Source organism: Rissa tridactyla, chromosome 22, assembly GCF_028500815.1.
Source record: "Rissa tridactyla isolate bRisTri1 chromosome 22, bRisTri1.patW.cur.20221130, whole genome shotgun sequence".
NCBI lineage: Eukaryota > Metazoa > Chordata > Aves > Charadriiformes > Laridae > Rissa > Rissa tridactyla.
The window spans coordinates 6,048,948-6,061,236 of record NC_071487.1 but is presented as its reverse complement, the minus strand read 5'-3'; the positions used below and the strand labels follow the sequence as shown (position 1 = coordinate 6,061,236).

At 54.3% G+C, this 12,289-nt stretch overlaps 1 protein-coding gene across 19 annotated transcripts in view; it reads left to right on the top strand.

Annotated features, from left to right (window-relative positions):
- Positions 1 to 12,289, top strand: part of TCF3 (transcription factor 3) — an 85,478-nt gene that overhangs the window by 9,891 nt on the left and 63,298 nt on the right. The gene's annotated exons all lie outside the window — the stretch shown is intronic.

The following is a 12,289-nucleotide window of genomic DNA, read 5'->3' as shown; positions in this document are numbered from 1 at the left end:
CCCCATCCTCCAAGCTGGACCCCGCTGCGGTTTTGGGATGCTGTTGAGCAGAGCCTTGCCTGTCCCGCCTTGCCACAGTGTCCCTGAAACCGGCCGCCGGCCCTGCTCCCCAGAAACACTGGGTGGCCACATCCATCCCTGCCAGCCCGGCTGCCGAGGAGGGGCCAGGGTGCCAACATCAAAGGGCTTTGGGAGCAGGGTGCCTGCAGGGAGGAGCGGGCTGGCGATCCGGCTGCGATAGGAGACTCTCTGAAGGGCGTGTAGCTTTTCATGTCGGATTGGGAAATGCGGCGCTGGTTAATTTGAGGCTGAAGCAGAGAATTCCCCGTCCGGGTGGACGGTGTGGTGCCGTGCCAGGCTTTTGATGCCCGGGGAAGCCGCTCTGTGCAGGGCTCGCTGCGGCCCCTGGCATGCAGGAAGTTCAGTTAATTTGTCCTTCTTGCTGAAACACGCTGACGCTTTGTGGATGGTTAAAACTCAACCTTCTCTACCCTGGGCTCACTCGGGCTGTCCAGGGAGACTCCTGGCCAGGTGGAACGTCTGTGGCCTGACAACAGGCAGCATCCCAGAGACTGGGGTGGGATTTCTGGATCGCAGCTTTGATCGTAGAATTGTTTGGGTTGGAAGGAACCTTAAAGATCATCCAGTTTCAAGGCCCTGCCATGGGCAGGGACACCTCTCACTAGACCACGTTGCTCAAAGCCCTATCCAGGGGCCGTTCAAGCCTGGCCTTGAACACCTGCAGGGATGGGGATGCCATCCCCAACGCCACTGGCCGTTGATGCCGGTGCACGCTGTGGGGCAGAAGCAGGACAGGAGGGGTGTCTTCTGCCATGCCCTGCTCCTGCCCTTTTTGGACAGGGAAGTTTGATGCTTCCAGATGGGGCTGTTGAGCTGCATGTCAAGGTGGTTTTGGGCAAACATTTTTACACAGAGGGAAGCTGTTGAGTGGGCGCTGGAGGAGATTTGAGGGGAGAAAACGCTTGGGTTAACCCAAGCTGGAAGCTGATCTCTCCAGTGAGTGTTCCTGTGTGGGACTTTTGCTGTTAAAATAATCCACCAAAGATGCGCTACATGCTAGTGAGAGCATAGTAATGGAGCAAGCTCATATGAATTCGTTTCCTGCTCGGAGGCTGGCTTGGCTGCCGGGTTTGCAGTGCTGGCCAGCCAGGAGAGGCTGGAGCGGGGCCCTGCGGTTCAGCCGGCACAGCGACCGGACCCCCCTCCGCTTGGCAGCACAGCAGCCGAAACGACACCAAACCTTTTATTCTCCTCCCCCCTCCCCTTCTCTTCTTTCGGGTGAGTGAAAGGTAATGTTGACACCACCCTTCCTCTGGGCTGCTGCTTTTTGAGTCTGGCTGTGAGCAGTTCATAAAAACAGAGGACTGATGTTATACAACGGCACTGACGGCGGTTGCACAATCGCTGCTGTCCCAGGCTCCGGGCTCTGCGGCGGCTCTTTTGTCCGTGTGTCCTTTCGTCTTTTGGCATCCCAGGTTGGAAATGCAGCTCGGGGCTTGGTTTTGGGGAAGCCTCTGCCTCCAGCAGCGGAGTTATCCCTCGGCCAGTCATCCTCAGCAATGCCGGTGGAGAGCAGGGGGCATTTTTGGTTTGTGTCTCGTCTTTGTGACTTCTCTCTGCTCCTCAGTGCTTGAAAATTGATTTTTGCTGGTGGGGTGAATAACTGCAGTAAGACGTTACGGAGGTGTGCCATGTCCCCAGGTGCACTGCGTCTGTTAGAAGCATCCAAGGGGTCTAAACTAGGTCCTAGATAGCGGCCAGTTGTTGTTTTCAGAGTTTCTTGATATTGGTTTAGCTTAATTCGCTAATTGAGAGCAAGGTACAGTCAGATCCTAGTTCATCCCCAAAGGCATAGCCAGCCACCCGGCTCCAAATTTGATTTGAAGTCGAATCGTCCCCAACCCTGATGTGGTCAGAGGGTGGAGAGCAGATGGTCCGTGGATTTGGGGACCCGGACTTGCAGAGGGAGCAGAGCGCCTTCAGCCACGCTGTAATCTGGACCTGGAGATTAGCTCCCTAAATCTCCTCGCCTTGCAGGCAGGCCTAGCCTTCGTCTTTATGGGCCTCATGTTTTTCAAACCCTCCTGTTCAATCGGCGTCCCTGGCCCCTGACAAAAATAGTGCAGCGTGTCCCCTCCGCTGCCATCCCTCTGCCTCGAAAGGAGAAGCAGACACTGGCTCTTAGCGCGCTGGTGTGCACCATAGCACCAGTATCTCATTATTTGGGGTTATTGTAGTAACCCCGAGATAATAAACTCATCAGTTTATGATGCCAGTTTATTATGCCAGAGAAATTGGTGTTTCGTGCTTCTGCCCACCCTTGGACATGTGAATTCGAAGCCTCCCACTTTTCATCTCCCTCCTCCTCGGGGAAATCCTGGGACAGTATGTAGCTGGGAGTTTTTTGCTCCTCCGGAGGAGCTGTTAACTCCAGGCTCTTTCCTCCCCCGGGGGAGGTTGGGAGCGGAGGGAGCGAGGCGGTGACCCTGCTGACTCCCAGCCAGAACACCCCACTTGCCAAGACGAGGTTCTTGCTTCCAGAATCCAGCTGGCAAATAAGGTAGCGCAGTCATTTGCAACAGCGCTACTAGAAAAATCACAGTGATAAAATTGCCCCGAATTCAAATCCTTTTGAAATCACAATTAATAATTGCCCTGGCCAAGCTGCTGGCACTCGTGCGGGTGGCCCCGTTTCTCTCTCCAAGGCCAGGAAAATTCAAAGTGTTAATGCAAGCCCTCCAGCTTTGAGATCCCTTTGCTTTTATATTTGTCTCCTGGTTTTATTTTAAGCTCTGCCGCTGTTTCCCTCATTTCTGTCCTTAAATGCACCGGGGAGGAACTGGTTTAGCTACCCCGCCGCATGGACAATTCAGCACCTCCGCTTTGCGTTTTCTTGGCAAGGCGAAACCCAACAATTGCCACTAGGATGGAGCTTACGTCACACCGACCCTGGCTGCAGCATTTATAGCACATATAGGTCACCACGGGGAAGTTGATCTTCCTGGGGCTTTGAGCTGCAACCAGTGTTTTCCAGCGTGAGCCGTGTCATTTGCCGCTGGTGTTTTATTTTAGCTGGGATGCTCAGTGTACGCCTATTGTCCTGGTCCTAGAAGGCTGCGGTTTCGCCGTCCCCTCGCCAAACTGTTTGTTTATTATTTGCAGTAGCGAAACATTTAAAACTGTGTCCTCCATCCCCCCCCGCCCCATGTCATAGTTCATAAATGACTAATCTGATCAGAAACGAGCTCCCTCCCAGCGCGTTTAATTAAACTGTGCCTCTAGCAGGAAACCGCGCGTGCGAAATTTCACATGGAAATAACCATTTTTAATTGACATTAAGACAGTAGGAGTGGCAGGAGGCGAAGGAGTTTCATTGTCTCTCCCCAGCCCGGCCGTGGCATTGCTGTCGCCTCGTGGCTGCCGTGTTTTCGGCAGGGTCGGTGCGTGCCCAGCTGCGCCGTTGCCTCGGCAAACGGGCTGGGGCTCCGCGGAGCAGGGAGGGACCACGGAGGGACGGGGCTGTGCGAGGTGCCGCAGCTCCTCAGCAGCGCTTTGCATCCCCGGTTGATACAGAGAGCGTGCAGCCATCTCCCCTCGCAACGGTGCGGGATGCCAGGTTTGTGTCCTGCCGAAACAGGAGCCCGGGCAGCCTGCTGCTGACAGATAATTCTGCTCGCGACAAATAAAAGCTCTGCTAAAAAATAGCTTTTTTAATTTTTTTTCCCCCCTCTCCTTCCCTTGTGAGCGTGTGAATTCACCGTTAAATGTCTTTCCCTTCTTGCTTTGTGCTGAAGGGAGCTCCCTCGCTTGGGATCGCTCAGGTGGGTTCAGAAGGGAGAGTCCCTTCCCGCTCCGTGCTGTGATTTCCACCCCCAAAATTTGTTCAGTGCTTTTTTGCTAGCAAGATGGCGAGATGAGGCTCATTGTTGAGGGAATTGCTTTGATCGGGGCAAGTTCATAAAATACATTTGAAGCTGGCTAAGCGGGGAGCTTTTCAAAGGGCTACAAGCTGGTGCATGTAACAAATTTTAAGTTATAGTCTACTGAACAAAGTAAATGCATTCTCCCTGGGGGTAGGTGAGTCCGTATCCCCTTTGAAAGCCCGCTTTAAACACCGTTCAAACTTGGATACCTATGGCAACAGCACTGAAAGTAATAAATTCTATGAAAGATGAGGTTGTCTCTTTAATTGGTGCTATGGGTGAGCTGTTTGAAGATTTAATTATTTTGGGTGTGCAGGCGGCCCCGCGTTAGCAAGCTCCCAGGCGGGGAGGGGGTCGGTGCCCCGGCCAGGAACTGGGCTCCCCTTCCCTTGCGGAGCACCCGGCTGCGGAGTTTGTGGTAAAAACACTGAAGTTAAAGAGTTACGAAGAGCTAAGCACAGCGTTTCTGTTGCCACGCTGTCAGCAGTTGAGTTTCAGGCTGCGGAATAGCATTCGCAACTATTTACCACAGTGAGGAAAACAGGAGCTTTTATTAGTAAGGATGTATCACGTTTTCCTACTAACTGCCTCTAGTTCCCACATGTTTTGCTTATGCTGAAGTGGGAGTGATGGGCTTTGCTTGCTATTTTGATAGATGATGAAAGGCAGACATGAGGTGCGCAATATGGGACTTGATATTTAAAACTGGCAGTTTCCATTAAAGTACGTACTTCAGGCTGCTTGTTTATGTTGCGGTTGCGTGCGTGCCCATACAGCAGGGTTGCAAAACTGTCACTAAACACAAAGCCACCACAACAAAAAAGTCAAAGCAGAAAAATTTACTTGCCTGCCTGCTGGCGTGACCATTTCTTTCGAAGGAAAAATGACTTTTTAGCCATTATCAAAGGTTAAAAAAAAAAAAAAGCCTTTCCATGGACAACTCAAGCTTGCAAAGTTGTCAGGTGTTGTCGGCCTGGAAAGAGACGATCCCTGTAGCCCTCCACTGCTCCAGCATTTCCATTCCTGCCGCCGGCAGAGCCCGTTCCCGGGGTGTAGGAGGCTGCTGCCGGCGTGCGCAGGGTATTGCAGTGCCGCAGCCCCAGCCTTGCCAGTAACAAAGCCTGGAGGACTTTCAGTGGAGTTCCTCTCCCACGTGCTGGTCAGGTGCGTTAAACAGTTTCCTGCCTTGTTTTTGTCTCTGCCTTCGGAAAGCTCCTGTTCTCCTTCATAGAATCATGGAATGGTTTGGGTTGGAAGGGACCTTGAAGATTATCTAGTCCCACCCCCTGCCCTGGGCAGGGACACCTCCCACCAGCCCAGATTGCTCCAAGCCCCGTCCAACCTGGCCTTGAGCCCCTCCAGGGATGGGGCAGCCACAGCTTCTCTGGGCAACCTGGGCCAGGGGCTCACCGCAGGGAATGATTTTTTCCTGATGTGTGACCTCCCCTTTCTGTTCCCTGTTTTTCCTGTGGGATGGATCCTGTTAACAAGGATACAGGTTTGGAAGAAAAGGCTTGGAGGGCCCAAAAGCTGGGGGCAGGGAATGCGAGTCAAAATGTGGGGAAACAAATGGCAGGGGAAGATCTTCACGGCTGTCTCCATTAATCCAGCGTCACACCCCAGTTACATCCCTGATCCTCCTGTTCCTGCTCCCAGGGCTTCCCCACCTGGGTGGCGGTTCCTCCTGCACCTTTGCAGTGAGGTTGAAACATGAAGGCCGGCCTTTCTTTCTCTCTCCCTGTTACCTCTCTTCAAATTTTTTTTTCCTTGAATTTTCTGGCAAGGCTGAGAGCGAGGATTTGCTGCCAGAGGCACAGCTGGTCTCTAACGGACACGCGAAGAGTGAGCCTGGGAAGAGCAGGAGAAGGGTGACGGTGCCACTGGGGATGCGCTGCCAGGAGCTCGGTGCTTCTCCAGCACCTGGTGACAGGCAAACACAACCCGGTCCCTGTTTGGTGGGTGTTTAACTTCAGGGCGTGGAAGTGGAGAGGTTTTTTGGGTTTTGGGGTGTTTGGTTTTTTCTTCTGCTACTCTGGGGAAGAGGCTTCCTGGCTGGATTTGAGATTTTGAACTAGGAAAGAGCACAGGGAATGTCGGGGGTGCCAGCGCTGAAGCTACACTGAGATAAGTGACAGCTTTTGTTTAGGAGCTGCAAATTTGACACAGACCTTGTTTAAGCACACAGTTTTAACTTTGCCAGAAGAGCTAAAGCAGTACAGCTATCTCCTGCCGGCAGAGCTTTTTCCTTCCCTTGATGAGGCAATTGAGTACGAGTGTAACTGTGCCTGCTCGAGGGGTTGTGATGAGAGGAGCGTATCTTATGTAAAAATCACGTGCCTTGCCTGGATTAAGGCTGATGTGAAGCTGGAGTGAACCTTCTGTGTTTCAAAAGAACGTGTACGAGCTCGAGCACCTGCCTTCCTTCTAATAAGAGGAGCTGGTTGTGTACTAATCGCATGCCTAATGTCGTTGCCTTGTTCGCGCTGCTGTCCTCTTATTACAGATGATCTTCTGGAGGGCAGCAGCTCTGCCTCAGCCCCCCTCGAATCCTGCTCACGCAGGGCTGCCCGAGCAGCACGTCTTGGTGTGGGGCTGAGGTTGGAATTGTTTGCCTTTGGCTCAGCGTCCCATCCCGGCTCGAGGCCTTGCACGCTTGTTGTGCCCTTTCCAAAGGGGAGAGATGGCTTTGGAAGGGGCCCAGCAGGTCTGGCAAGCGTTTCTGCTGGACCTCGCTGCTGCTAATTTCAAATTCTGCATGCTCCGTAGGGTGCCCTGCTCCAGCACGTGTCCCGCGTGTGACCAGTCACTCTGCCTATTGCATCTCCATTGTTAATGTTTAGCTACAGTGAAACTCAAATTACAGTTTTAGTATTTGGGGTTTTTTAGTTTGAGACAGCAAATAGGTGTCTTAAGGGGATGGATTTAACGCGTAGTGCTATTATATTACTCTGGATGGTCCCACCTCTAGCCCAGCACTACATTCTCCAGTGTTAACACAGCTGAAGGATGCTATAGATGCATATTCTCTGCTCACTAGTGCCCAAAATCACTGGTAAAGGTGATACTTTCAAAGCCCTTGTAACACGAGAGCAGACTCTGAAGCCAACCGGGTAATGATGTTATTCGCGAGCGACATTTTCACAAGAGGGAAGAGGATGGTGATCTACCACTGTGGCTGGAAGAAGGACATGTTGACACAAGGTCTTGGGAGCAAAGTCGTGAGCGTCTCTGAGTGCTTTGAGCATGAGAAGAGTCTGTTGGCTAAACTCGATGGGCAGGGGAAACCCTCTCGGGAAACCCCCTCGTCCATGAGGCTGCTGCGAGGTGATGGTTTGACCTGGGCTGATCTGCCCGTTGGCAGCAGCGTGGCACCATTAGCTAATTGCGGGAGCGGGGCCGATCTGCCGACATCAGCTGGAAACCTGCCCTGGCAGCGGCGTGAGCCGGGCCCTGCCTGAAAAACGCGCTGCGCTCCCGGGAGCGGGTTCGGTACCTCTGCCCGGCGTGCAGGGAGAACCCCAGGTCACTGCTCCTTGGCTGTTGTTTCTCTTTTGTCTTGGCGCGGGGCTCCTCACCGCTTCTGCTCAGCCTGTTCTACCTGCTCCGGGTGCAGGAGCCGGGGGGGGGTTTGCCCACCCACCCGCTGGTGGCTGCCCAGCACCCTCTCCGTGGCACAGAGGGCTGCGAGCAGTGGGCCAGCGGTGAATGTGCAGCCAATGCAGCTGTCTCAGTTATGCCAAAAAGTTTGCCCACATCTGCCTCTTGGATTCCCAGCCGCGTGGGTTGGGATTATCCTGCCCTCTCCCAGCGCCTCCAAATAGCTGAGAAATCCCAGGAGCACAGCGAGGGGGTGGCAGGGAGGAGCACCAGCTTGCCCGCCTGTCCCTGTGTGGCAAGGACAAGGGACCTGGGCAGTGTCAGGACTGGGTGCTGGGGCTTCCCTGGCACTTCCCCAGGCCACCAGCCCTGCTGGATACGAGCAGTTGCCTGAACCTGATCAACCAGGGAGGTGAGGATGGGCAGTGACCCACTTGGTGTTGTGGGCTATAGAATCAGAAAACTGTAGAATAGTTAGAGTTGTAAGGGACTTTAAAGCCCACCCAGTGCCACCCCCTGCCCTGGGCAGGGACACCTCCCACCAGCCCAGGTTGCTCCAAGCCCCGGCCAACCTGGCCTTGAACCCCTCCAGGGATGGGGCAGCCACAGCTTCTCTGGGCAACCTGGGCCAGGGGCTCACCCCCCTCACACCAAACAATTTCTGCCTCACATCTCATCTCAATCTCCCCTCTTCCAGTTTCAAACCCTTCCCCCTCGTCCCGTGGCTCCCCTCCCTGCTCCAGAGTCCCTCCCCAGCTTTCCTGGAGCCCCTTTAGGGACTGGCAGGGGCTGGAAGGTCTCCGCGGAGCCTTCTCTTCTCCAGGCTGAACCCCCCCAGCTCTCTCAGCCTGTCCTCCCAGCAGAGGGGCTCCAGCCCTCCCAGCATCTCCGGGGCCTCCTCTGGCCCCGCTCCAACAGCTCCGTGTCCTTCTGCTGTCGGTGCCCCAGCGCTGGAGGCAGCACTGCAGGGGGGTCTCCCCCGAGCGGAGCAGAGGGGCAGAATCCCCCCCTCGCCCTGCTGCCCACACTGCTGGGGATGCAGCCCAGGCTGCGGGGGGTTTCTGGGCTGCCAGCGCACGGTGCCGGGGCGTGTGGAGCTTCTCCCCCACCAACACCCCCGAGTCCTTCTCCTCGGGGCTGCTCTCCATCCCTTCATCCCCCAGCCTGGGTTTGTGCTGGGGGTTGCCCCGACCCAGGTGCAGGACCCTGCACTTGGCCTGGGTGAACTCCATGAGGTTGGCACAGGCCCCACCTCTGCAGCCGGTCCCGGCCCCTCTGGCTGGCACAGCTAGTGGGCATCTCAGGGGCTGCAAAAACCCCCGAAGACGATGTGCTGGCCTGAATGCAGGGGCCCTTTGGTGACCAGCGCTGTTGGTGAGTGATTGCATTTTAAGAAAGTGGGGCTTTTCCACAGGGTGGTTGCAGGCAGCGTGTGGTCTCTGCCAGATGCTTGTGCCCCTGCTGGACCTCCCAGCAGAGACCAGGCAGCGGGGAGAGCATCTCGCTGCACTCTTCAGAGGCCCTTCTGCCAAAAGGTTCCCAAATACTTTGCAAGTCTTGATTAACGCATTAGCTTAAACAAATTGAGTTATATATGCCACGGAGGGAAGAAAGGTACTGCAATCCTTCAGTGTTGACTTAAAGTTTAATTAATTTTGTTGCCAAATGAGGCATGAAATACAGTGTGAAATATATTGTGGTGCTGAATGCGTAATTGTACGGGGGCCTGGGAGCAGAGCGAGCACTGAGGATCGGCATCACCTGGGGCTCAGAGCTCTCGTGGCACCGAAACGTGTGCGTCTTGGCAGCGGCGGCACAGGGAGCTGATTTGGGGGGACACCCGACCTCCCCACCCAAAGTGGAAGAGGCGTCTGAAGCCTCTCTTGTGCCCAAGGGTTTGTCGCTGTATTTGTGCTGGAGGATACAACCATCGGAGCCAAACAGCCGGACAAGACTCATGTCGGTGGCTCCCCAGGGTCTGTCCTCTCCGGGACGCAGCAGGAGCAGCCGCTGTGGCCGTTGCGTCTTTGCCATCTTAAAATCGATTTGACCAGGGTTTGGGGATGTAGGATGGTAGTTTTGCCATCTGGTTGTAGAGATTCTGGGTTTGTCTGTGCAGGGTGGTCTCGCAGGGTGGAAATACATGTAAAGATGCAGCAGAAGAGGAAAATGCTGAACTGTGAGTGAAGATTTCTTGATTCAGCTTTTAAGAATTTTTTTTAGCGGCGGCTGTTTTAATGCTCTTCTCGCTGCCATGATTAATGTTTCTGGAAGGAGGATGTCTTCACAGCACCTTGCTCCCCCACTAAAGCGGGGAAAGAGGCAGCCCAGGACATCTGCCCCCTTTTATTTTATCTTGAATTTTTCAATTAACTCTCCAGGTAGCCCAGCTCCAAAGCCAGCAGGGAGAAAAATCTAAAAAAATACTGTCCATCTGCCTGTTAACCCTGAGAAGCGCATCCCCACCTCCAAAGTGACCTAAGGCAACGTCTTCCTCTAAATTTAGCTGGAGATTGCGTCAGGAGCAAGAGGGAGGTGAAGTTAATGTGGCATAAGCTTTTTCTAGCAGGGGAGTCTTTACGGTTAGACAGGGACCGAAAATAAATAAACGGGCCTTGTTTCTGAGCATGAGGGGACGAGGCTGGAGAAGGGCAGCCCCCAGCACCTCGTGTACCTGCCAAGGTGGGCTTTTCATACCCAGCGGGGCAAAGGACGGTTGTATATAAAACCTTGGCCTGTCCTAAAGGGGAAGAACCTTCCAGGAAAGTGGGTGACGCTACCCGTGTCCTGGCTGCAGAGCGCTATGGACAGCCAGCGAGCTGGGGCGGGGGGGTCTTCTTTGGTGACAGCACCCACCTCTGGGAACTGGCAGGCAGCAGGTTTGGTGCCGCTGCCCGGAGCTCGCTGGCCACCAGTCGAGGCAGAGCTGTTCCTCTCCTTCTCAAAGGGTTTTGAAGCATCTTCTGCCCACCCTTCATCCCTGGCCCCCTGGGGATGAGGAATCGGCGAGGTTTTTCCCCCTCGGAAAGCCCTCCCGGGTCTCCGTCATGGTGCTTTTTGGTTGGTGCTCTTTGGTTGCAGACATGGTGGCATCCAGGAGTGCTCCAGGGGACAACCTGACATGGCCCTGACCTGGAAGAAGACCCAGGCAAACTCCTGCAGGACAAGCCTTGGAGGACGCTGGTGTTGCCAGTCACCTCTTACCTTTCTGCTTGTCCTGGACAACCCAGGGGGACACGGGTGGTTTGGCCTGTGACAAGGGACGAAACCCATCCTTGTGGTGGTGTGTGTGTCACCGCTCCTCGGAGAGCGGGGAGGTCCTGGGCCCCTTCTGCTTTTTTTTTTTTTTTAAAGTGAGGTGGTCTCTCTTCCAAAGGCTTCTTAATGCCCCGTTAACATTGTTATACAAAACAGCAGTATGCCATTTAATTAGGAAAAATACGTACTAACCTCTACCATATGTTGCTCTTCTCCTCATATTTGCATTTGAAAGTCCAGCTGAATTTCAATGCGAAACTGGATTTTATCCAAATGATGAATGGCCCGAGAGGCTGTGGGAAGGTGGATGTGCCTGCCTATCGCGTGTGGTTGGGTTTTTCGGTTTGGGGTTGGTTTTCTTTTCCTTCTTAAAACATTTTAAAGCAAGATTCCTTTCTTTCTTGTATCATGGTTCCAACTGTTCACACCTTTCCTCCAAAACCTTAAGTGAACTTGTCTGGCTGGGTGGGCATTCCTACGCCACTGGAGTACCCCAGCCCCGCAAAGGAGAGGGATTCAATTTACTCTTAAGCAACATGTTTTCAGTGGCAGTTCCGGTGGTGGCCGAGAAGATGACCCTGCTGCCTCCCCGCGCTGCTGGGTTTCAGCCACGGCTGCTCTGTCCTCGGAGGTTTGTAATCTCCTTTGCTGACTTAAAGTGAGACTTGGATATCGACAGGCGCCTTTTCCTTCAAAAGACGAGCCAGCAGCCCGGCCGTGCGGGCTCTGAGCTGCCGTTGCGTCCGCGACAGGAGTGTGGGGACGGTTATTGGGTCGGTTTTCCCAGCCTGCTGTCGGATGGTGGTGTGGCTCGGCTTGTCTCCGGGTGTGCGGGGCTTTGCTAAAACTCCACTGCCCACAGCTTCCGAGCTGGGGGCTGAAGCTTCTTCGGCTTTTCATTTCTAGTTTGTGGAGTGCTGGCAGCTCCAAGCCCCTTCCCAGTTGGGGCCGTGGTGTCTCTGCGGCCATCCCTTCTCCGGCAGCGTGGGGCAGCATTCCCCGGCCACCCTAAAACAGGAGCGGTGGCATCTCGCTGCTGCTTGTGCCGCTGGAAGAAGAGCTGGTTTAGGAGCCGTGCGGTGGCTGGGTCCATGGCAGCGCATCCCCACTGTCTCTTAGGGCTGCCTGGACTGTCCCTTGGCTGGAGTCTGGACTTTTCTCCTCGTCCGAGTGCATTTAAACGGAGTTAAGCTCTGTAACAAGCTCAGCATTATGTTGCTGAGCTGGGTGTGCTCACACAGCTCTTGGTGACCTTTTGCTTCACCTACCTGGCAAGAAAAACCCTTAAAAATCACTTCGTATCCTGATTATTTCACATCCTCTGCCTCTGTGAATCTGTCATCGGAGGATGGCTCGGGTGCCGGGCTGGCCGTGGTGCTCGCAGGGGGAGCTGGTTGCCACAGGTTTCTGACTTTTGTTCTCCTTTCTCTTGGCCTCTTGGAGATCAGTTCAATCTTTAAGACAGTTTTTGTTGGGGTTTTTTGTTGTGT